Source organism: Falco peregrinus, chromosome 8 (assembly GCF_023634155.1).
Source record: "Falco peregrinus isolate bFalPer1 chromosome 8, bFalPer1.pri, whole genome shotgun sequence".
Taxonomy (NCBI): Eukaryota; Metazoa; Chordata; class Aves; order Falconiformes; family Falconidae; genus Falco; species Falco peregrinus.
Genome location: NC_073728.1, coordinates 63,702,220 through 63,723,194, shown reverse-complemented (window position 1 = coordinate 63,723,194; position 20,975 = coordinate 63,702,220). Strand labels below are relative to the sequence as shown.

The 20,975-nt window shown below is 49.6% G+C and overlaps 1 protein-coding gene across 5 annotated transcripts in view; it reads left to right on the top strand.

Annotated features, from left to right (window-relative positions):
• ACSL6 (acyl-CoA synthetase long chain family member 6) overlaps positions 1-20,975 on the top strand; it is a 60,557-nt gene that overhangs the window by 4,408 nt on the left and 35,174 nt on the right. The window contains exon 1 of one of the 5 annotated variants that reach the window (XM_005242765.3): positions 7,220-7,665. The exons of the other annotated variants lie outside the window; for them this stretch is intronic. The gene's annotated coding sequence lies outside the window, so the exon portion shown is untranslated. Of the gene's footprint in view, positions 1-7,219; positions 7,666-20,975 lie in introns of those variants that run through there. 5 annotated transcript variants of the gene reach the window in all.

Sequence of the window (20,975 nt, the reverse complement as noted above, 5' to 3'; positions counted from 1 at the left end):
TCCTTGTACTGTAAACATTGTCATGGAACCTCCAAGGTGACCCGAGGCTGGTGGGGAGGAAGGTGAGGCTGAGGGCAGGAGGGGGATAGACGCTTTGCCTGATTCTGCTGCTTTCTTATGCTCTCTATATAGATAAAATTATTGTACCATTTTGCTGTAGACCGTGCTATGGAAAACTTGGAGGCTGGTGGTGAGAAAGAGTAAGGCACTGAGATGAGCAGGGATTTTTAGTTAGGAAAGAGTTTCAAAGCCGTAGGGGTAGTTCAGCCCACAGGACCCCGGAGCTGGGCCCCGTGTTCCTGGCTGTAGCCCTGCTTTGCACATTCCTTACTTACTGCCTGGGCTTTTACAGGCAGTAATGTAGCTACAAGGTATAGCAGATGCTTTGGAGAAGTGTGACTAAAAGCACGACCCCTGCTTGGTGGGGGCTGAGTTCACAGTAGGCTTTGGCGAGACCCTGCGATGATTCTTCCACAAAGCCCAGGTATTCCACTTGCTGTCGCGGAAGCTCCCGTTACCCACGCAAGGTGCTTTTCTGTCTTCCGGGCTGTGTGGTGTACCATTCGAAAATGTTGAAAGAAGATAAATCCAGCCACCTTGTCCAAGTGATTTTCTTTTGCGCCACAGGAAAAAAAGTGTCACTTGTCAAAAGAAAAAAGGTATCATTCAGTGGAAATCACCATCTCATTAGGAAACCCCCAATTAAGGGAGGAAAACTCTTTATATTTAGACCTGTGAGCTGTGGTGTTGCAAGACTGCAGCTCACATTTCCATTTGCTCAAAGATGTGGCTGCTGTGGTGTAGATGCAATCTCAGAAAACCCAAGGTGAAGAGTTTCCACTTCGTTACTGCACAGTAATGCTGCAAAATCAGTGTTGGATGAGTTGGCTTTGGTGAGGCTGATGCCCCAGAGGTAGCTGGGTTGTGTTAGGTGGCTTTGCTCACTGAGGTAAAGTGTGTCGCTGGCCCAGGGAGCAGCGATCCTTGTCTGAGCAGGACCCTGCACAAGTGATCAGAGCCTGGGTGATTCTGAAAAATAACACCAGCAAAGGGCCTTTTAGCCACACTTGCCTGTGGCAGAGGCGGTTACCTGCACAAGCCCATCTTCTAGTGGCCAAACTCAGACAAGTGTTCACTGTGCTTGCTGCAGAGGGTTTTGGTGATGGTAGGAAGGAGGGGAGCACCAGTCCCACACCTGGGAACAAACACCTGGATGCTCCATCTGGACCACTGGGGTTGTGCTTTGACCACAGATGAAGGATAGCCACTTTCAGGCTATCAGCCTGACCACAGTTTTTGTTTCTGAGGTGCATCCTTGGGTCCAGAAGCAGGAGTGCGGGGCTGGCAGGGACCTGGTGTGGGGTCCCACCTCGGCTGGCCCTTCCACAGAGGCGTGACCCTCCATGCTGTGAATCCACTTTCATTTTTGGAAAGCTGCTCTAGAAACTTTTGCTTCAAAACCTTCCAAGTTTCAGCTCGGATTTTCTTATGGCTAACCCAGATCCTGCTTGTTCAGATGCCAACGTGATGTCTCAGCCCAGCCATTTGTTTTCCCCCGGTGTTTCCTGCCCGACCGCAGCCCTGCCTCCTTGCTGGGGCTGTTGCCCATGTGGCAGCTCTGCCCTCATCCTGCCAGGTCCTCTTCAGCCTGGTACCTTCTGCCTTTGGAAAGGATGGGTTTTTCCTGCTGTGGGGAGCATAGGCAGCACGTGGCTGGGCACAGAGGGCACCATGGCTCTCTTTGGGCTGCTGTGCGATCTGTTGAGTGGAGAGCTGCAGAGCTCTACTTTCCTGGGCTAGGCAAGCCAACCCACTGCGTTTGTTCATGGCCAAAAAGAAAAGTGGCTAAGGTGACCTTTCCTTCTCCCACCAGCCATCAAGACACTGAGTTGCCCCCGTGCACAAGCTAGAGCAGCCCCCGGGCTGCACAGACCTGCGTGAGCTGATGATGGTGCTTGGGGAGAGACGGAGCCTCAGGAACAGCCTCCTCAGGGAAGGACCTGCAAATGTCTCTGCATGGTGAGGGTCCGAGCCATGTTCCCCTCTGCCTTCAGAGTGATGAGCAACTCCTTTTCCAGGGCTGCCAAATCCCTAAAATCAGCTCAACAAGCAATGTAGACATTGCTGTGATGGCCGGGGTGTCCCGGTCACTGCTAGATGGCACCAGCTGAAAGCCACAGCCGGGGAAAGCAGGAGGTGTTTGCTAAGCTGGGATTTTTATTTTTTTTCCCTCCAAGGGCAAGTATGAGCTGGCTGGCGCAGGAACCAGTACTGAGATTGCAAAATTGATTTAATTTGCTTTTTTTTTTCCCTTTGAAAAGGTATCTAGAAAGAGTAAATCATTCTGCTGTTGATTTAAATGAATTAGAAGTGATCTAAGGCAAACTTGCACTGAAATTTTGAAAGATGTGAATGATGCAAATCTCTGCAGAGAACAGTATTTCCATGTAAAAAGTGGAAAGAACACTAGAGCTTGTTTCAAGATTGTTTCCAATGGTGGAGGAAGAGACAATTATATTAGAATCCCTCTTGGAATGTAAAATGTATTTTACTTGGTGTCTCCAATACTGTTTTAGGTAAAACACATCTCCAGGTGACCTAGTTCAGAATTATGTTTTCTGCAAAATGTTCAAATAATCCCTTCGAACACCCCAGCTGAGAGCAGCTTGTGAGCAGCCTGCTTGCAAAAGGTTCCCCAAGTCGTACCAGTGCCCTGATGCCCACTTTGAGGAGAGATTGGGTCCCACAGTACCGTGTTTGCTGTGGGGCTCCCTGGCACACCCCGCGTGTGCTGCCGTAGGGAGTGTGAAGCCTCACAGAGTCACAGCAAGGCCAGGGCGGCAAGGGGCCACTGGAGCTCACCCCGTCCCCCCCGCTGCAGCAGCTCTCCTAGAGCAGGACCCACCACGTCCAGGCGGGTTTGAATGTCTCCAGAGAAGGAGACCCCCCCGCCTCGCTGGGCAGCCTGTGCCAGGGCTCTGTCACCCGCAGGGCAGGGAAGTTCTTCCTCACGTGGAGCTGGAACTTCTCGTGGTGCGGTTTGTGCCCGTTGCCCCTTGTCCTGTCGCTGGGTGCCACTGGAAGGGGCCTGGCCCCATCCTGCTGGCACTCGCCCTGAAGATATTTGGAGACATGGATAAGGTCCTCTCCAGGCTAAACCAGCCCAGCTCTCTTGGCCTTTCCACACAAGGGAGATGCTCTGTCATGGACCAGCTGGGGCCCTGGGGCTGCTGGGGGAGTGATGCACAGTGCCCCCCTCCCTCTGCCCCTGCAGACCGCCCCAGCCCCGGGTTTATTTTGCCTGAAAAGGGTTTTTTGTGCAGCCTCTCCCTGGCCAGGCAAATCCCCGCAGCTGAGAGGCTGCCGAGGGTGGTGTGATGCTCTGACCTGCCAACAACAATTCAGGGCTGTGTTTCCTTTGGGAAAAGGCATTTGCATATCCTCTATTCACTTTATTTAGTGAAATAAGTTTGAAAAGGCAAAAGCTCTGGGTCACTGAGACTGAAGAATGGGCTGTCTGAGAGCCTCTCCCCACCTTAACTCTTTGAAACCTTGCTCCAGTGTCTTAGACACATCTAAAAATACCCACAGAGGGGGGGTTAAAGGCTGCTTTTGAAGGGGGCTGCAGGTGGGGGAAAGCCTGACAGCAAGGAGGCAGCAGAAAGGTGTTGTATACTTGTGAATTGCAAATCCCCTTATGTGTGGCCGAAGACAGACTTCGGCAGAGTTTGCAAAATTTGGCGTGGGCAGAAATGTCTTCACAAGGAAAGGAATTTAAAACAGCTGTGATAAAAGGAAAGCAAAAGTGAGTTACAGCAGAGTCAGGCATAGAAACGTGCAGTGTGCTGCAGGGTGCGGGATCAGAAAGCGGAACTGGCTAGAAACAAAAATACAAATAACCTAATTGCTGCTTTAGTTAACAAAATTAAAAAAAGCCCTAAAGCAATAGCAAAGCCCCTGAAACATAAACCAAGCATTTAAAAACATTCCACCAATGTAACCACTTGTTATTACTGTCAGGAAAAAAGAAAGTTTTGGTGAAGTATTTCACTTCGAGTATTTAAGGACATCTCAAATCACAGCCCAATTACACATTTCTCAAAAACCTTCCCGGACATGATGCCAATTGCCCCTTTTCCCTGATTTTCCAGTGCAGTGCCAGGCCCTCACTGCTGGGGATCCTGGGGCTGGTCTGGGGTCTCTGGCTGGTGCGTGCCAGCCCTGTGGACATGCCCGGATGCAGCAGGGAGCCCCTTGGACTGGGCCAGGATGTGGCCCCTGCACCTTGCTGAGTGCTGCGAAATTAAGACCGTGCTTCTGGGTGGCTGTAAACTGTTTTGAAGCTGACAGCTGGAAAGAGATGCATAAGCAATAAAATCATCATCATGGGTTTATTTTTGTTTCTTTGCCATCCACTGGCATCCCTGCAGTGTAAGGAAATGAGAGCTAGAGGGAGAGGAGGCAGAAACACTTCCCTGGTAGCCTCATATTAGTGTCCTTAATTATTGAATTAATTCTCTGCTCTGTTCATACAGCATGCTTCCTTCCTGCTGCTCTGTGTAAGTGGTCAAAAATGCACGCTGTATAGTCAGTATAAGCATAATATCTGACCGAAAGACATAGAAAGGAAAAAGAGACTACTGAAAAGAAACACAGGGGAGTAAAGTTCCCTCATCTTTTACATGACTTACATTATTTCAACTAGTAGCTGTTTTTTATTTCCAGTCGTGGCAGGATTTTCCATGGATGAGCCTTAAGGAACGTAGAGATACTGTTGGCAGATTTCTGTTGTGTAACTGAAGCTATTTCCCTGGGTTAAGGGAACGTCCTGAAAGATGAAGCAACAGTCTTCAGTGCTTTGTCCTCAGAATTTTGAAGTGCTTTGTGGGTCTCTGGGCTGTGGAGTGATGAAAGCCCAGGAGCCCACAGGCTGGCTCTGAGCTCGGCATGGTTTCCTGGTGGTACAGCCTTGCTTAGCTGCTCTGATGGCTCTACATCCTCCTGGCTATAAGCATCGCTGTTTAAATTTCAACCTTAATATGTATTTCTCATTAATTTTGATAAAGCCTAAAAGCATAGAGAAACTCAACAGGTTACTTTCTCTTACAGTACTCTCACGTTGTGTTTGACTGTGAGCATTAATAGAACTATAATTTACTGATGTAACTTTTTTTGTTTTCCTGGACAGGTGAGGTCTCAGCCAAATCCCATAAAAGTCCTTTGAAGTCTTTCCATTGATTTTACTGGTAGTTGGATCTCACTGGGCTTTAGACTGAGCAATAATCGGCACAAAAGGTGAAGTCTTACTTCCTTTGTATGTGCAACATATAAACGTCCCTGCTACTTAACACACTGCGGTGAGGGCCAGCCTGAGTCCTGGTTTGAAGCACAAAGGGCTTGGTGGCTCCTCTTGCCTTGGCGGGCGCCTGGGTGCTCAGCACCTCTGCGGTCAGCCCCACGTTCTGCAGAGCACAGCTAATACATCTGCAGGAGGATCTAAACACGTACTCGAGCTGCCCGCTGCGTTCTGCTGCCAAAGGCTCTCAGAGCAAAGCCCTGTTTATGGTGAACTGCATGCTTTCCCTTGGCTGCACCTCCAAAAAAGGTGGTTGTCTTCCCATAAAATGCTCTCCCGATTACTCTGCTCTGCAAGTCACCTGGCAGAAAATGCTGGGGCACTGGGGAAGCTTTTATTCGGTGTATTACTTAGAGCGTGCTTACCCCCATCTTCCCTGAAGGCAGGAAGCCTAAATCCAGTTTCCTCCCTTTGTTCTCACTTGTATTTCTCCTATGGTTGTTCCAGCAAGCGAGACCTTATGCTGCGTGTATGTGCAATAAAAGCAAGACAAAAGAAAGAGAACTGCTCAGGGTATTTACTGAAGAGGTAGAAAGGTCTGAAGCTGTCCTGAAAGACTTTTTTACTGAAGCCCTCCTCCTACATGGAGGGTATATTGCCCACTGTGAGCTCCACAGAGATGGGCAAAGGCATCTCTTACCAACAGGAGCTTGAAAGAAGAGCTCTTATAAATAAATGCAGCACATTCACTTGGGTTTAATCCAATATTTATTTAAAATCAGTGTTCCCACATCCCTTTGGGAGCACTCCATCAGGAACACAAGTGTGTTGTATCTGTGGGCTACAGGCACCAAAGCACCCAGCCAGCTGGGGCTGCTCACACACCTGAAATATTTTCCTGACTACATCAAGCTGCGGCTCATAAGGAACAAAGGGGGAAGAATCTGAGCTGGTGAATATTGCTGAGGTCCCATTAAGTCAGCACTGTGATGCTGATTTACACCTGCAGACCGTTTAGGCCAGGACCCTCTGCCTACCCTAGCAATTTTTTTAATTCAGCCTGATTGCAGAATACCCACATGTGAGCCAAACTAGTGATGTTTGACAAGCTTGCCTGAAAACTCATTAAATATTCTCTTCATTCATGAGTGTTAAGTGTTCTTTGAGAATTCTCCATTATGCGCTTCAAGTGCACAATATTGTGAGTACAATTTAGGACAGGTCAGATAGAAACTTTATTAACTGTGATAATCATGAGAGAGCATCTCTCCCTTTTTCTCTGCCAAGTGATTGTGGAGATCCAGCCTACATATGGTTTTTGGGGAAAAAAAAAAAAGATAAGAGGTGAGGAAAACAATATTTTCAATGTTAACAAAGCCAGGTATCCACCCCTGGGAGGGATGGACTCCTCGAGTGCCTCCCTAACTGCCATAATTCTAAGAAGGAAAGGAATCAAACAGAAAATACTGTGGCACTATGGGGAGGGGAGGGCTGCTGGTGGTTAGCTGAGCTAACTTCTGAGCTGTTATCTGCTCAGGAGTGGGGCGTTGGAAGCAAGCAGAGGCTATCAGTTTTCAGTTGAAAGGAATGTTCTTTTAGTTAGGAGAAATGCTTCAGCCTGACCTCTCAAAATCTTAAACATTAATAATTTTACCACCTCAAATGAATTGCAGAGTTTTTGTTTTGTTATTATCAGCGTAAAGTAACAAAACCTGGTTTGGGCTGAAATGCCAGGTTTGTTTTTTCTTTGCTTTTAATACATGTGACAATATAAGGATGATGTTGTCAATAGTTATTCCCTTACTATTTTATTGATTCAGATGATTTACATTCTTTCTACTCAAGCTATGAAGTTTCTACTTCAGCATACTAGGACTGGTGACATAGGCTTTCTCAGCGTCAGAAACTTGATTTTATGATGACTTTTCCCAGAAGAAAAAAAACCAAAACCCGTTTCTGCCTTTCATTTTAAATGGAGCATTTGCAGGAAGGCTTTGCAGTGTTACATCCAAAACCTTCTCCTCGAGGCTGTTCAGAGCCCTAAACCCTCCAGTACCATAAAGCGATGTGCCAACCCCGTGCAACGTTCAGAGCAGAGGGGGTGAGGGTTAGCCCAGGCTCCCAGGGCTGGGATGCGGAGTCTCCAGTGCCTCAAGGGTTACACCGGGGCACTGCTGCTGCTGCGCTAATACAGCCTAAGCTGATATTAGCCAAGCTTAACTTCTTTCAGCAGTTTGCAGATGGGAAGGGGGTGGGACGTCCTGGAGTCAGCAGTTCTTAAACAAGTCCATGGAACGCCAGCCTGAGACCCAGCCATGAGCTGACTGCCTGTAAGGGGAGAGGAGGGGAAACCCGCTTCCCTGGAGCTGGTAAGTCCGTGGATATTATTTTTATTATTATTTGTTTATTCGGGTGCTCTTGCTGATGAGCTGCTTGGCGTGGCGGGACCCCGGAGGGCTTCGCCCACGCCGGTGCAGCCGCAGGCTCAGCGGCAGCTGGGCTCCGGGATGCTGGCGGGGAAAAAATATCAAAGAAACCCATAAAACCAAAAAACCTCACCAAAAACAACAAAAAAGGCGGGGTGCGGGGGATCCCTTCGGGTAGAGGGACCCACGGGTACCGCTGCCACGGGGAGGGCTGCGTGCGCTGGTGTGGCAGTGCGGGGGGAGCTGGCGGGGTGAAACAGCACGGGGGGTGGTTTGCAGTGTGCTTTTGTTTCAGGTGTTTCTAACAGCCTCAGGGTGGGGGGGAGAGGCTGCAGCCTGGGTCGGGCCGGGGGTCACAGCGCTGGGGGCAGCGGCCCCGCAGGCAGCCAGTCCTGAGGGCTGGTGGAGCTCCAGCCTGGGGCTTGGGGACCCTCTGGGGGCTCACCGGGGGCTCACGGGGCTGGCACCTCTGCCACGCTCTGGCCACCTGTCAGGGACAGTTCACCTGGCTGCGGAGATGGAGCTGCAGAGATGGAACCTGGTTTCTGGGGCTGCCCTGGGGGGGCTCTGCCATTTTGGGCTTTATTCCCCCAAACTCTCGGCCCCTGCACATCAGGGCTTGTTTCCCATACCGGGAGCTCTGTGGGGACTGGCAAACTCATGTAGCTGTGGTTGGCACCCTGCCAGTTTCCAGGCTTTTTATATATCGAGTTTCAACCACCCAGACATGAGGTAGGCTCTTCGGGATGGACATCACTGTCCATGGGATCTCCACATGCTGGTGACTGGCAGGTGCCTTTGCCAAAGCTACACTGCAGTGGCAGTTTACAAGTGTTAAATGTGCGGTGTGATGTGGTTCCCAACCAAACACTGTGGATTCACACCTCCCTCAAACACGTAACCATGTGCGTGCTCTATCCACGTGGGGAAAAACTGGTGTGTGGGGTATGAACGCTGGTGGGGTGTAACCCTGGTTTTAGGCACAGTAGTGCCTTTTATTTTTAGGCATGTGCACTGTAGGCATGAAATACCCACTCTGGATGTCGAATGTGGTTTCTTGCTTGCTGTGTTGCATTGGTGTGTGCCCCACCCCTGGTGCATCCCATCCTTGGGTGTGATGGGGACAGGTTGGGTTGGGGATGCCAAAAAGGTGCCTTCAGGGGTTTCCAAGAGGCTTGTGGAGGGTTCATGGTTGTTGCTGGCAGTGTACACAGCATGGCAGGTCAGCATGGCTGTCGGGTACCACTGCCGAGGTGGTTGTGTGCAGCTGTGGGGCCTCCTTGGGAAATCTGCACCGACAAACGTGGTTATTTGCTGTTTTCCGGCACGGTGAGAGCGGTCCCTGATGCAGAGGCTGTTTCTGCAGCGATAGGTTTGTTTTTACTGGCTTTGCATGCAAAAGTGAAATGTAAAGTTATGTTCCTTTAAACACATGGTGGTATTCTCATGCACAGAAAATATGCAAAGATTATTTTGAGAAGCTCTGGCTGTTTACAGGCACCGTGTTTCAGTGGTGACCGCGGGTGCTGGCGCAGGGCCCGGGCAGGCAGAGGGCATGGCAGGAGCCGGCAGGTCTGTGCAGCGGGCCAGGCTGCCGCACCGCGCTTCTCCTGCCTCAGCTGGCCATCCCGCTGCCTTGCCTTCAGGTCTTTTGGCACATGACCTCCTTCTTTCCTAACCCTTATTTTCTTGTCCCTTGTTGCTCTGCAAGGTTGCCAATTAAGCCTTGAGGAACTTTTGAACCTGCCCTCAGCTGCTGGTTTATTTTGGGATAAAGCCTGGGCCTGATTCAGGCAGCACGTTACATGCGTGCAGGGTCCGGGCACAGCCCTGCTCGCTCTGGCTGTGCTTACACCGTTAGGGTCCCCTTGCTCCTTCCCAACTGCGACAACAGGGTCCTTCAGAAAAGCACTACAACTTGCAGGCCACTTGATTGGTAATTAACCTGGTCTAATTATAGACTGCTTACTGTAAGTGAGGGATACAACTGTATTTATTATAGTTAGATCATGACACTACTGTTACTTTTATTTTTAAGCTCCCATTTTCAATGTCATTTTCTAGTTTCAGATTCTGTGTGACAGTCATAACACTGCCTTTATGCGCACGCGTGTGACACATGACTAGCAGAAGGCCTTTTAGTCTGCTTGTTATTCCATGCTCTGCTTTTACTGCGGTGGCAGATCAGTAGGTCTGGGAGCTCTTCAAGCTGTAATATTGGTTTAAAGAGAATTGCTCCTTATGATAAATATAGTGCTTAGCTATTATATATTACAAGCTAGCAGCTCTCAGTCTGTCTTCTGTAGTGGCAGATGAAAATCTGCAGTGTGACATGGCATGGGCAGCGTCCTGTGGACAGTAACAGCCCTGATGTCCAGGATCTTCATGGCTGGAAGCAATGCCAGCTGCAGTTTGGGCCACTTGGCCCTGCTGCAAATGCTTCCTACGTAACTGTTGATATTGCAGAAGGCACCACAAAATTGAAATTTGACCAAGTAAGAGTTTCAGTCCAGTCTGAGCTGTCAGTGAATGCAGGCTAATGCATGGCTGGGAAGTGGTGTACAAAACGTTCCTGTTCTTTCCTGTCCTCTGCAGGACTAGCTCTGAGCATGCCAGTGCGTTGTCTCGTAAGCATTATGGAAGGTCTTCTCTTATGAGCTTGTTTAGGTTTGTGCATCACTGTGGATGATGCATTCCCAGGGCTGCCATACTTGCCTGAACGTAAAGCAACAGCCGTGCGAGATGCTCAGAGTGTTATTCAGAAACCACTTTATTCTGGTACTGCTGCAAAAAGAAACAGCAGCAATAAACCCAGAAAGGTTTGCAGCTGGATCACAGATATTTGTGATCTGGGCTGCTGCACAGATAGTTGTGCTGGTGCCTGGGAAAGACAGGGTGGGAGTGGGGAGGCAGGAGGGCTCCTTGCCCAGCAGGGCTCACTGTGCTGTCCAGCCAGGGCACATTGTGGGGCACCAGAGCCCACGTGGCCTTGGCAGCAGTGTGCTCCCAGTATGGCAGGAGGTGGGGGTTTGGTGGGCTGGGGAGCTGCCCTGCTCCCACCAGCTGTGGCCAGGTGAAGCACAGGGTGGTCCCTGCCACTGTGCGCTGCCATTCTGGCGTTAAATGAGGCCACCCTGAGCCGTGGTGCCAGCAGACTCTCCAGCTGCCCTCCCTGCACACCTCCTTCTGGCTCCATCCCGGCACCAGTGCTTATGATTCCAACCAAGCCCCCACCTGTGGTGACAGTATGGCAACCAAGCATTTTTTCCTGTTACTTCTGAGGGACAGTTAGGTTTGTGCCAGCTCAGTTGCCTGCTCAGGCCAACACCATGCACCCCAGGGTGGGCATAAGGCAGAGGGGAGCAGCGGCTGGGGGCGGGGAGCCCCATGGCCCCACTCCAGCAGCGGGGTGGGTTTGGGTCGCCCCATCCCACTGTGCAAACAGCAAGCAGGAACCCAGCCTGGCACAGTGTGTGTACACAGTGGGAGAGCAGCCAGGGGCCAGCTCCTGCCTTCTGGTGTCCCTTCAGCCCTCCCCATGTCACTGTGACTGGTCTCACACGTACTGAGCATGCAGACACGGCCAAGGGCAGCATGTGAAGGGTCATGGAGAGCTGAGCCGGGCTGGGAAGTGGCAGTGTTGGGACCTGCCTGTTTGCCTGGCAGTGACCTGTTGTGGGGACAGAGCAGAGCCAGCCCACACTAGCCAGGGCAATGCATGCTCGTGTACCTGCTTCTTCCCTGCCTGGGCATGCAAGAGTGGGAAATTTCACCCAAAATCTCTTTTCCTCCACCCAGCCCTGGGCTAGCGGCTTTGGAGACTGTGATGGTCACACAAGACCTGGCTCTGCTGTGTTGAGGTAGGGAGACTGAGAACGAGCCCTGCAGAGCAGGTTACATCCCACCTGGGTGTGTTGAAGGGCAGCCTGCAGGGGTGCAAAAAGTGACCCCTAAGAGCTGGGGGTAGCCTGTGGGTTGGGAGCGCGGGTGCAGCGCTACTGTAAATTGCAGCCTCTGCTGAGCAATGGAAGGTGTGCTTGTCATGAAAGAAAGGAGGTGGGGGCGGGGGAAGAAAAAGAAACTAGAACAATGAAATGGGAATTAGCAAAGGCTGGAATTGAACTTCCCCAGCCTGCTGGGTGCTGTGGTTGGACCTCCCTTTCCTTCCCTGCCACATTGGGCTGGTGGGTCCCTGCACCTCTGCATTGACCAGCACTGATGCTGCTGCAAAAACTTAAGGTTACTGGGATTCTTACTTGGGCCATGGTCTCTACAGACAGGGAGGTTTGTTTAAATCCGACCAATATTTGAAGACAAATGTCAGAACTTTGCCTGGCAACAAGCCATCGAGCTCTTCACGGAGCACCTTTTTCTTTCCACTCTGCAAAACAGTGTGCCATGGGTGCAGCTGCCTTTTCTCACTCCATTCAGTGCTTCTCTTTGTACTCTGCCCTAGATAACTATTTTTATGCAATTATTTAAGCTGTTTGTTCATTGTCTGTCATGTGGCATTCAAGAACCATATAGTATATGGGACAGTCAACCGTCAATGTCACTCAAAAAAAACCCCACCCTAAAAAAAACCCACCCCAACCAAACCCCACAAAACCCTCACCAAAAAACACAGCCCCTTCCTCACAAGAACTGAGATTTACAAGTGATCACAGATAATCATAAAGGTGGGGGGAGCTTTGCAGATGCTCTGCAAGCATCTTCCAGAACTGAACCCAAGCCTTGGCAGGGATGCAGGGACAGAACAGCCCTGCTGTAATTGTGCCTGCACAAACACGAACAGGATTCGCTGGCACCTGTAAACTCTGCCATAAGGCTGAGGGGCAAATTCTTTCCTGCTTTAGTCACCTCCACGGGTTGCTCCCAGGGCCATGCCGCCTGTGAGCAGAGCCAGGGCAGTGGGCAGGATGCGGGCAGGATCAGGCTGTGGCTTCCCCAGATGAAACTTTGCAGCTGCTGAGCTGGTTTTGGCACAGCAGCCCTGATAGCGCTGCAGGCAAAAGACCGAAGACACAAAAAACCACACTGCTTTGGGGGTTTGCTTTTTCTTCGGGCTGGGTTTTGTTTCAGCTTGGAGGAATTCCCTGAGCCAGCTCGGGGTGAGCATGCAGCAGCCACGCTGGCACAAGAAGGGTGAGATGAGGGGGATGGTGGGTGCAAAAATATCCCAGGTGGGTTTTGCCATCTGAACTTCATCCTCTACAACCACAGGCTGAGGATTTTAGCCTGGTCACTAAAACCTCGTGACTCTGGAACAACACGTGCTGGTGCTGGGTAACATTTTAAGGACTTTTCAGCAGTTAGAGGAGCTTTTTCGTTCACCAGGCCTTAGGCAATTGGAGACTTGAGACAACAGAGCTCAGAGCTGTGGAGTTTTTCCCTTCTGGTAGGAAACTTAAAATACTTGCGCGGGCTTCTTGAGGCTTTGTTATCCTGACGAATGGCAGATTTGGACCAGAATCCCACTCTCAGCTTTCCTGTACGCGTGAGTCATGGTGGCTTCAGAGTACCACTGTGCCAGTCTGCTCGGGGGTGTGAGAGGTATTTTTAGGTTGGCTCACATCTGTGAGTGGTGCCTGAGTGTGGTGAGGAGGTGTGTGACTGGAGGACAAAGCTTTCCTGGGAGGTTTGGCATCAACAGCTGGATAGGTGGACCCGATGCTGAATGATGAGGACGAGCTGGTGACGTGGCTCCCAGCACAGGGCATTTCAAGTCAGCTGGGTGGTGGATTTTGTTCTCTGAAACATCCCAAATATATGAAGTAAGATCTCCACACAGCAGCTGAATTATTTATTGAATAATTTCTCTGTGCAAGGGACTGGTATGCTGTAGGTATTTTAGCTACTTTAAATACCTCTATGTGTGTTTACTGAGCTCTTTCTGTAAAACTGGACTTTCAGGACATTGAGCTCCTTGTTAGCATTTTTCCCTTTTTAGCAGATGCTTGCAAAGACCTTGAGTCTTGCAAATGCATTTCTCGGCGGTGCGGAGCAGGAGGGAGCAGAGGCCAGTGCTGCTCCTCTGGGTTGCTCAGAGATTCTCATCCTTCATTTGCACCCTGCCTTTGGTGCTGGGTGGCGAGAAGGCTGGTGGGTCAGTGGGGTCCCCTGCACCCAGCGCTGGGATCTGCCACCAGCTCGGTCCCCGGGAGCCACAGTGGAACGTGGTGCTGTCGTCATGCTGTTCATGCAAGAGGTACTTGGTGAGGAATTTTTTCACGAGCTCAAGATGCCTCTGCAACAATATTACTGGCACAAGTGTTAATCATAGTCACCCAGAGCAGGGGAAATTTTTTATATGTGTATATTTTATATATATCTGCACACACAAGCATATACATCCACATATACAGATAGATAATTTTGTGTGTATGTATAAGTGTGTATATAATGGTACCAAATTCTTTGGCAGCCTTTCCTCTGAGAAAATTTTTCTGCACCCAGACTGAAACTAGTGGTGCAGTTTTTTAGGAGGTGCCTGCCTCCTAAAAAAAATAAAAATAAATCAAATAAAATAAATCCAGCTTACGTCATTGGGCCAAGTTTATACCACAACCCCCGCATGTGCTGAACCAGTCCCTTTCATTCATCCCTGTCCTCTCGCTGCTCTGTGCGGTGACCAGAGGTCACGCGAAAGCAGCGCCAGCTTGCTTGCTGTGAATTCTATTTGCCTTATTCCTCTCCAGCAGATCAGAGAGGCTTGACCCGGACGTAAAGCCTTTTTCCGTGGCAGATAACTGCCTTGCTGACCGGAGAGGGAGAGCACTGGGGGGTGAGTGGGGAGGCAGTGGCACGGGGACAGTCCCTGATGCACTGCTGTGGTCCCACGTCTGCTTCCCATGCCACAGGCACCCAGGTCGGGGTGCACTGAGCCCCCGGCCGGCTCTGCCAGCACGAAAGCAATTCAAGCTAAAGAGGCTTATGTACCATTGAAACCTCGTTCTTTAATAGTCTTGTTGGCAAGAGGCCAATTTAACAGATTGGACGGGTCTGATTCCCAAAGGAAAGGGAGAGGGAGGTTTTTCATTAGCAAAAACAAAATATAAAAGTTATAAACGGCTTTTATTAAATTTCTTGCTTACTGGTGCTTCTCCAGTCTCTGCTCCCTGGAGAGGTGCCACAGGCTCGCAGACATCATGTGCTGTTCCTCCCTTGTTCACCATCCATGCAAATAGATGTCCAAGAGCAAATCTGTATTCTGCATCCATTCCCTCTCACACCTTATGGCGTCTGAGTCCTGGCATACTAATAAAAAAAAAAGCAATTTTATCTCTAAAGTCTTCCTTTTCTCTCTCTCTCTTTCTCCTTTTCTCTCTCTCTCTTTCTCCTTTTCTCTCTCTCTCTTTCTCCTTTTCTCTCTCTCTCTTTCTCCTTTTCTCTCTCTCTCTTTCTCCTTTTCTCTCTCTCTCTTTCTCCTTTTCTCTCTCTCTCTTTCTCCTTTTCTCTCTCTCTCTTTCTCCTTTTCTCTCTCTCTCTTTCTCCTTTTCTCTCTCTCTCTTTCTCCTTTTCTCTCTCTCTCTTTCTCCTTTTCTCTCTCTCTCTTTCTCCTTTTCTCTCTCTCTCTTTCTCCTTTTCTCTCTCTCTCTTTCTCCTTTTCTCTCTCTCTCTTTCTCCTTTTCTCTCTCTCTCTTTCTCCTTTTCTCTCTCTCTCTTTCTCCTTTTCTCTCTCTCTCTTTCTCCTTTTCTCTCTCTCTCTTTCTCCTTTTCTCTCTCTCTCTTTCTCCTTTTCTCTCTCTCTCTTTCTCCTTTTCTCTCTCTCTCTTTCTCCTTCCCCTTTATGTTTCACTGAGTTCTAGGGGAACCATAGTCAATGAGAACTAATGCCTTTGCTTTGACTCTGAAATTAAATATACAATTATTATTTGACCCTGTAAAGAATTGCGTAATCTAAGTAAAACACGGTAATTGGGCTTAGATGATGTGCTTGGGAGTCAATTATTTTGCTCGCAGTGGGTAAAATTAAGCACCTGCAAGAGTTTGTTTTGGTCTGTCTTCGTGGGTGGGGGGCATTTTTTTTAAATGGAAAACGCAATTTTGATGGAAATTTACTGTCCCAAAAATCAAAGCAGTGATACATCACATGGAAGCCATGGGAGTTTGCTTCAGTGGTCTGACCAAAGGTGAGAGGCATGAAATGGGGAAAGGGGCTATAGTGAAACCTGACACTTTATAGGAGCAAAGGCGAGTAAAGTTTAAAAAAAAAATTGAATAATATTAGCCTTGATTCAGCCAATAACCCCAATAATTGCTGAATCCCAAGTAATTACAGCTGATTAATCCTTGCAGAGTACAGCGGGTCCCTGCATACACATCTCTGTGCAAGATGGGTCAGGGCTGTGGGGTTGCTGGTGCCTGAGCCGCTCGTGGGGGGCTGCACCGAGCAGTGGTGGATTTTGCGTCGCTGTTGTGGCAGTGGGTTTATACCACAACAGCACATGTCGGACAGAAGCAGTTAGGAGTCTTGCAGAAGTATGTGAGCGAAGTATCGCTTGATCTTCTGCTTCGTTTCAGGGCTGTTTACTGGACTTCTGCACATGGATTCTTTCATAGTTTCAGATACTTTTGGTGCTCGTATTTTCCCCTTTATCGTCCCCTTTACTCTTTCTCAAGCAGTTTGTAAGGCTTGCCAGTTGTCTGGCATCTGGTGTCACAGCGGCGTAGTCCTTCTGTAAGGTTTTCAGTAGCTGTCTGTAATGATCACGAAGTATAACGGCATTTCCTCCCTGTTATTAACTGTTACATGCTGTAAAGTGTGGCATTACCACTTCCATAAACACTACGTGTAAAACTATTAAAAACCCAGCTGAAAACGGAAAGGTGGCCAAGTACCCTCAGCTTCCCAAATTTTGTCATCTTTAATTAAAACAAAAGAGAAAAAAAAATCTGCAGGTTTGGAATACACTGGGTATTGCGTTTGGGGCTGAAGCATGACAAAAGCTGGACTTCAGGGTTTGCGGTTGGAGATCTCATTAGATCATTTGTTCTCATAAAATCTTCTCCATCTCCGTCTCTGCGAGCGTGCGACCCCTCTGCTGCGGGGTGGCTGGTGTCCCGCCTCCTCGGCTGAGCCCAGACGGGCCTTGGGGTGGGAACTGAAGGTCCATCCAGCTCCTTGTCTTCGTGCCTGTAGAAGCAAAATGCACAGAGATGCATGGCAGAGACTGGCCTGGTGTCACCTCCCGTTTTAATTAAAACAGTGATTAGGAATTCATAGCCTGTGGTCTCCCAAGAAGCTGCCACCCTGGCCAAGTTAGAGAAAGTAAAAAAAGAATCGTATTCTGCAAGCAATACACAAAATCCCCAGATGCCCCCTGCCTGCCTGGTTACAGCAGCCTCTGCGCACATGGTTTTAGAAACACGTTAATCACTGCAACAGCTTTCATTTAATTAGGTTTCCAGTGATGCAGTCTGACTAATACCTGCTGGTTTTATGTGTCCCTGTGAATTTGGATGTTCCGTTACCCTACGTAAATGGAGACTCACGTAGTGACATGAGCATGAGATGATTTGTATCCCAGTGTCACCTGCCCCGTGTGTGCGGAGTACTGCCAGCCTGCTTTTCTTCGGCAGGGGAGAATGGGCCAAGTGTTGCCAGGTGCTTCCTCGTGCAAATCTTCTGTCACTGACCCCGGTTCTACAGATCTCAGAGTCTGGGGTCTGCGGAGCTGAATGTGGGAAAACACAGCTTTAGGAGTTCAACAAGCTCATACTGTTTCACTTGAGTGAAATCCCTCTAAATCTCTCTCTCTGGATTGAGATGTTTTAGATCCTGTAAATTCTGTTTCCTTGGTGAAATGAGTGAGCAGCCGGTGCCGTAGCCAAGGACACGGATCTGCGGTGGCTGACAGGCATGTTCCCCTCGCTGCAGCTCACACGGGGAGAAGCTGTGGGTCTGCGGGCTCCGAGCCATCATGTGCCCACTGGCTGCGTTTTGTAGTGCTCCACTGCAAACTGTTAATTCTCTTAGACAGCCTGAAAAACTGCTCATTTGATTTTGGTTTAGTACTATAAAGTCAAATGTAAATAGCTTTTTTAAAATTATTATTATTTTGCTTGAGTATAGAGATTGTAATTAGATGCTTTGCCCGGTTTCCAATGTAAAATGAATCAACTGCCTCTTCCCTACCCCGCCGTGAATTCATGGTGGGCAGGAAGATAAAGGCATCTCAAAAGGAGCTCTCCTTCCCAAGCAGGCGCCCAGGCGCTGATGTAATGGTAGGAAGGATGTGACTGCACGACCACACAGAATGGGTAAAATTTTAATTGCATTATGGATACACCAGTACTTTGAGGCTCTTCCCACACTGGTTTATGTCACTGGAACTCCATTGACTGAGCTGGAGTTACAGAATCACTTCCAGCAGGAAAAGATAAAACAGAATCGCACAATAGCGCTATTTGTAACCGGAAAAATAAATAAGCATTGTCCCCTGTTAACAAAGGCTGGTGGGTGATTTAAAGCCCAATGTCCCTGCTGGCTACCCAAAGCCCGGCTGCAGAAGCCCTCTTCACCCCAGCCCTGGGTGGGGGAGGTTCAGGCGTGCCGGCTAGCTCGGGCAGCGATCCCTCCTCCCAGCTAACCAGCACTACCTCCTCTCCCCAAACCGCTTTCTTCTGTCCCCCCCTTGTGTATTTGTTCCCTTTTCTCTGCCATGGGAATACTTTAGAAATCCAGTGCTAATGTGAAGTCCTGTTTGGACTAAGTGGAAATGCCAGTGTTTCCAGGTGCCCCGTGCATGGGTGCTGTGCTCTGCTTGCTCTTGCGCCCAGGGCCAGTGGCTTACAGGGAGCATGCACTGCAGCAGGGCGGTGGGTTCACTGCAGGTAACAGAAATGGGGCAAAACTGCTGGAGAAGGGGTGTGGAGAGCATCCTGCTGCTGCTCCCGAGGCGGAGGTGGTGGCAGCATCTGCTCGCAGTGCGCTCTGGGGTACAAGAAAGTACTTACGTATGGCTTTATTTAATCACAAGGGATCTAAAAATCCTTGCAGACTTCATGATTGCAGGAATTTGTAAGTTCACCATGGAAATGGGCCAACAGCTTCCCTTGAGCAGAGGAAAAGTGAATTTCTGTCTTCCAGTCATGCTTATTTATTTAGTCCAGCTGATGTGGTTACAAATGAAGGATTCTGCCATCTGTGCCAGGGATAGGATCCTCTGTGCAACAAAAACTTCAGGTTGGTGGGAAATAACGGCTTGAGCAGGGCATTAGGAGAAGGCAGCAGAATGTGGCACAAGTGATCAGAAATGTACCATGAGCATCTGATTGAGGTAAATGTTCTGATTTTTCCCCTGGGAGCGGATGGAATGAGTGCAATTTAAGCAGTTTCCCCATAGGTCTTGTGTAACTTTGACTGCTGCAGTATGTTCTACCTCACTGCAGGCAGATGCTGCCAATAGCACCCTGCTCGTGGTGCTCGATGGCCCACGGTGTCCCTGCCAACCCCCAATAAGGGGCATATACTCCATGCAAACCCAAGGAACACTATGCCCATCACTTTGTTCAAACCAAATACCTCCTAGCAATTATAAATAATTTTTAATTCCGTATTGAAGCATTGTATCTTTTCAACAGATGAAAACCACGCTGTTGATGTCTCCAGAGCATTTTTCAAAATCTGGGTACTGATGTAAATCACACCTGATACATGTGAAAGGGCTGTAAAGTCAGTAAAGGTGTGACCACGCTTTCTTCATGATCTGTATTATGATACAAAGATGAGGGGGGGACTGGAGCATCTCCCTGATGAGGAAGGGCTGAGAGAGCCGGGCTGGTTCAGCTTGGAGAGGAGAAGGCTGAGAGGGGACCTTATCCATGTCTCCAAATATCTTCAGGGCGAGTGCCAGCAGGACAGGGCCAGGCCCCTTCCAGTGGCGCCCAGCGACAGGACAAGGGGCAACAGGCACAAACCGCACCACGAGAAGTTCCAGCTCCACGTGAGGAAGAACTTCCCTGCCCTGCGGGTGACGGAGCCCTGGCACAGGCTGCCCAGCGAGGCGGGGGGGTCTCCTTCTCTGGAGACATTCAAACCCGCCTGGACGTGGTGGGTCCTGCTCTAGGAGAGCTGCTGCAGCAGGGGGGACGGGGTGAGCTCCAGCGGCCCCTTGCCGCCCTGGTCCTGCTGTGACTCTGTGATTATAACAGAAGTACTTTTATTCCTGTACTGTAACAGCATCTGTCTTCAAACACTCATTCTTTTTATTGTGACCCTGACTTTCACAATCATTTTGACATTGCTACAAACTCCAGATGCCCGTGGATGCCCTGTACCCCTACAGATGTACAGAAGGGCCTGGCCCTGGTGCTCCCCAGGCAGCACCCGCAGCCGAGCAGGGCAGAAGCACGTGGCTGTGGCCGGACATCCCCCCATGGCAGTGCTGCTGCTGCTTTGCTGTTCCCACAAGCATCTTCCCAGCTTTCCACTTTCAGGTTTGCTGCACAGGTGGATGCAAAACACCGCTCACAGGCTGGTGTCGAGGGAGTCATTCTCAAGATCTCAGTGTAACCACAACCATGGTAAACTGGGAAGCTACTTTTGGTGCAACAGGCTGTTTTTCTGGGAGCAGGCTGTTTTAAGTGGGACTTGCTGAAATGCTTTTGCACAAATAGCTAATTCATCGGTAAATGAATAGCTCCCTCACTGAGCTCTCCTACTTTTTGCAGCTTGCTAGTAAATGTGTGTTTGGCAAGCTGCTTTTCACAGCCTGATGTGGAGAAGGGAGAAATCAGCACTCTGTCTCAGTGCATCCTAATGTTGCACCCATGTAGTCGATATCTTACCAGATGTGGAGATTTCTGGAAAGATGCTAAAAGCTCAGGACAAAATTACCCCCTGGGTGGCTATTGCACAGTAGCATCATCTGGATGCTGATCCATTTGCTGTGCTCATTGCAGCTGTTCTTGGAGAGGCTGGTTCTGGTCCCAGAGGGTTTGCTCAGTCAGGAACTCTTGCAGGGGCAGAGGTGGCTGCGGGATGCTGGGCTGGCACTGGGGTGCAACATCTAGCCCAAGGGATGACTGGGCCAGAGCCCATGTTGTAGCCCAACAACGGGTGAGGTTAATTGTTTGCTGTGAATTTTTTTGCTCGTGCAAACTTGAAAACCTCCTCCAGAGCCTTGGTGAGGGGTGCCCCCATGTTTGCTCCAGCCTCCAGAGCTCACTTGGCACAAATAGGGGAAGAGGCTGTGAGAGGGTAGTCCTGACCTTCCACATAACCCAGACACTGTTCCCAGGAGGAAAAA